At 34.2% G+C, this 4,768-nt stretch overlaps 1 non-coding gene across 1 annotated transcript; it reads right to left on the bottom strand.

Annotated features, from left to right (window-relative positions):
* Positions 1-3,654: 3,654 nt before the first annotated feature.
* On the bottom strand, positions 3,655-3,727 carry TRNAA-AGC. Its single transcript has one exon. It is a non-coding gene; the product is annotated as a tRNA-Ala (tRNA).
* Positions 3,728-4,768: the final 1,041 nt, after the last annotated feature.

The following is a 4,768-nucleotide window of genomic DNA, read 5'->3' as shown; positions in this document are numbered from 1 at the left end:
GCTCCAGAACTAATCGTCGCTGTGCTTTTTCTACCCTTCTTCTATTCTCTTCCAGCATTTTATCTAGCTCTTCTCTCTCTTTTCGTGCTTGTTCTTCTTTTTGTCTTGTAGCAGTAAGAGCGACTTCTTTCTCTTTCTCAAGCCTTTCTTCAACTTCTTCTGAATTAATTAGTTCTTCCATCCTCCTAGCTGCATCTTCTTCTAACTTCTTCAACTCTTCTTCACGCCTTTTCTTCTCTTCTTCCTCTTTCTTAAGCTTCTCTATGGAATGATTCCGATTAGTGGATGCACAACTAGGACTGGAACTGAAGGATTTGGGGAAAGGAGATAACGAGGAAGACCTACTTCTGCGTTGGCGGCTGAGGGAACTTGAACGATTGCTTCTCCTGGAATGGGTAGTGCAATGATAGGGGAAAGGACTTGGGTCCCTTCTGCTTCTCTAACTATGGCGATAAGAATTGGAGCGGTGAGTTTATGATAGAGACCTTAAACCACTTCTCCCCATAAGTTTCAATTGAGTTTGAGTGGCTGCTACAGGCTGAGATATAGCATGCAATACGAACATTCGATTCAAAGACATCTTTGTCTCCATGATTAAGCCTCTCTCAGGATGAAACACCTTGCATGTTTCATTTTGAAACAAAAAGGTAACCCCCTTTGCTTGCAATTTACTACTACTCAACAAATTGTTCCTCAGGTCTGGCACATAGAACACTCCTGTGATTATCATTATGATTTCATTCACTTCCAGCTGTAAATTACCCTTTCCGGTTACAACCATGCTTGACATTCCCAATGAAAATGTCCTACCTTGTGACAGTTATAGCACTCCACTATGGCCTTGTTGAAGGTTTGTCTGCCTCGTCCCCTTCCTTTGCCTCTAAAGCTTCCACGACCTCGACTTCTTCCTCCAGTAGACTGCACAAGTGGACTCTCCATCGACATACTCACTTAGAAGACTGTTGCTTCTAGTTTTAACTAGTTTAGGGCATGACTCTGATACCAAATTGTTATGAACAGAAAAAGAAAATTGGAAAGATCAGAAGAATTGGGAGAAATCTCTCATCCAATTGAAGAATGACTAAATCAAATCTAATTCAAATAACTAGATCAAATCTAATCCAAATAACTCAATCAAATCTAATCCTAATAGTTACCATATCTATTTGGTATCATATTTATGTCTCGTATCTATATCTCATTTTTATTTTTGTGACTCTGAGATATTTTGCTTTTATAATTAGACATCTTCACGAAAATAAGTTTAATTTATGTTGAGATGGAGAATAAAAATTTACACTTAAGGACGTTGATACTTGGGACTTTGATTCCTCTTAGTGTGAAGCTTGCATCTTGCAATTACTTGGGTAAAGAATGTGTTTCACTTAAAATTCACTCAAGAGAAAATAATCAAATAACGAACCATATTTGAGAGAGGATAACTTTTTTTTTTTTTTTTAATCTTTGGGAAACAAGAAAGAATAAAAATTAAAACATGGCATGAATGACATCTTCTTGAATCTTTGATTTGTTCTCCTAAATGTATATAAAAAAAATCTTATATATTTTTAGATATAATTTAAGATTATCTATTTAATAAAACTCCATCCAAACTTCTACTCATAAATTTAATTATTATTTCTATACAATTGTTAATATGTAAGAAAATACACGTACAAAATGTTAAACTATTGGTAGTACACTAGTCTCGGTTGTTTGACTAAAACAAAGAAAATACACGTACAAAATGTTAAACTATTGGTAGTACACTAGTCTCGGTTGTTTGACTAAAACAATGCAACCATTGTCCAAACTAAAGAATTTGATTAGAAGCTATCTCCTAATAGAGGGAGGCTCAATTACACTTTCCATTGTCCAAACTAAAGAATTTGATTAGAAGCTATCTCCTAATAGAGGGAGGCTCAATTACACTTTGTTGGAAGATTTGACCCTATCAATTTGAATAGCGTTCTCCAACTATAAATATTGAACTCTGAAGTATTCACGAGCAAAGTAAGTTTGTTGAAACTATCTATAAAAGTGTTCCAAAGTGAGTCATGGAGAAGATTTGCCTTAAAATCTAGTTCCAATTAAGGATGTCAATGATGAAGAAGTGCAAGCTGTTGGAAGGTTTGCCGTGGAAAATTTCAGAGGTGGTAGATATAATTTAATCTACAAGCGTGTGGAGAATGGTCTTTTCAGTCCCATATAGGCTTTGACCCCAAATTTTATATTATTGTGATAGAAGCTATAAATGACAACAATATTCATTGGTTAGATATTGCAATTGTGAAGAAGTTCCGTCATATTCATGGGACGCTACTGCCATCCTATAAGCTCTTATCTTTTGAGGAATTCATCAAATTCCGTCTCTACAAGTAGTATAAGCTCTTATCTTTTGAGGAATTCATCAAATTCCCTTACAATAAGTACTAGATTGCTTTCTCTTCATAAGTAGCTTACAATAAGTTCAAGATTGCTTTCTCTCCATAAGTAGCAGCCACAAGTAGTATAAGCTCTTATCTTTTGAGGAATTCATCAAATTCCCTTACAATAAGTACTAGATTGCTTTCTCTCCATAAGTAGCAGCCACAAGTAGTATAAACTCTTATCTTTTGAGGAATTCATCAAATTCCCTTACAATAAGTACTAGATAGCCACAAGTAGTATAAGCTCTTATCTTTTGAGGAATTCATCAAATTCCCTTACAATAAGTACTAGATTGCTTTCTCTCCATAAGTAGCAGCCACAAGTAGTATAAGCTCTTATCTTTTGAGGAATTCATCAAATTCTCTTACAATAAGTACTAGATAGCCACAAGTAGTATAAGCTCTTGTCTTTTGAGGAATTCATCAAATTCCCTTACAATAAGTACTAGATTGCTTTCTCTCCATAAGTAGGGCTTGAGTATATACTAGATTGCTTCAAGTATAACTAGTAGATTATGTGCTTGTGGGACATTACTCTCTTTTATTTATAAGAACCTTCTTTACTTAAATAAGTCTTCTCTTGCTTGTTAGATTGCTTTCTCTCCATCTTAAATAAGTCCTCTCTTGCTTGTTAGATTGCTTTCTCTCCATAAGTAGTATAACTACTAGATTGCACTAGATTATGTGTCTCTTGCTTGTTAGATTGCTTTCTCTCCATAAGTAGTATAACTACTAGATTGCACTAGATTATGTGCCTCTTGCTTGTTAGATTGCTTTCTCTCCATAAGTAGTATAACTACTAGATTGCACTAGATTATGTGCTTGTGGGACATTACTCTCTTTTATTTATAAGAATGACATAGCCATAATGATATAATAATCTCTTGCTTGTTAGATTGCTTTCTCTCCATAAGTAGTATAACTACTAGATTGCACTAGATTATGTGCTTGTGGGACATTACTCTCTTTTATTTATAAGAATGACATAGCCATAATGATATAATAATCTCTTGCTTGTTAGATTGCTTTCTCTCCATAAGTAGTATAACTACTAGATTGCACTAGATTATGTGCTTGTGGGACATTACTCTCTTTTATTTATAAGAATGACATAGCCATAATGATATAATAATCCTTATATAAGTATCTTTTCTTTTTCTCTCGTACTCACCTTATACATAACATGTTAAATTAATTCATACTTAAAAAAATTATTTCTCCCTTTTGGAGATGCGGGGTATTGATCCCCGTACCTCTTGCATGCTAAGCGAGCGCTTTACCATCTGAGCTACATCCCCACAATTTTTGCATCACAAAACCCTAAATTTCCCCTCATCTTTAATAGTGAAAATGAAGAAATATTTCTGCCCAACATGTCATGAATAGGGAAAAATTGAAAAGAAATAATATATTTAATAATAAATAGTCTTATTTTTGGAGATGTGAGGTATCTATCCCCGTACCTCTCGCATGCAAAGCGAGCGCTCTACCATCTGAGCTACATCCCCGTGATTTTTTCATCATAAAACCCTAAATGTCCCATCATCAATAATAGTGAAAAAAAAAATATCAAAATATTAATAACAAATAGTTTGGTTTGGTGATGCGGGGCATCGATAATTGTGAAATTGAAAAAATATAATAACAAATTAAATACTTTCTTTTGGAGAGGCGGGTTATCAATCCCCATACAACTCGCATGCAAAGCGAGCGCTCTATCATCTAAGCTATATCTCTACAATTTTTACGTCACGAAACCCTAAACGTCTCGTCATGAATAATAGTGAAAATGAAAAAATATCGTTACTCATTATGTCATAAATAAGGAAATATTGAATAGAAATAAAATAGTAATAACGAATAGTTTCTTTTGGAGATGCGAGGTATCGATCCCCGTATCTATCGCATGCTACATTCCCACGATTGTGAGCGCTCTACCATCTAAGCTATATCTCTACAATTTTTACGTCACAAAACCCTAAACGTCTCGTCATGAATAATAGTGAAAATGAAAAAATATTGCTACTCATTATGTCATAAATAAGGAAATATTGAATAGAAATAAAATAGTAATAACGAATAGTTTCCTTTGTTGATGCATGGTATTGATCCTAGTACTTCTCACATGGGATGCAAACGCTCAACCATCTAAGCTATATCCTCAAGATTCTTACATCACAAAATCCTAAACATGTCGTCATCAACAATAGTGAAAATAAAAAATAACGCTATTCATTATGTCATAAATAAGGAAAAATTGAATAGAAATAAAATAGTAATAATGAATAGTTTCTTTTAGAGGTATGGGGTATCGATCCGATCCTCGTACCTCTCGCATG

Source organism: Cucurbita moschata, unplaced genomic scaffold, assembly GCF_002738365.1.
Source record: "Cucurbita moschata cultivar Rifu unplaced genomic scaffold, Cmos_1.0 Cmo_Scf00102, whole genome shotgun sequence".
Classification (NCBI taxonomy): Eukaryota; Viridiplantae; Streptophyta; class Magnoliopsida; order Cucurbitales; family Cucurbitaceae; genus Cucurbita; species Cucurbita moschata.
This window is presented reverse-complemented; position numbering and strand designations above follow the sequence as displayed.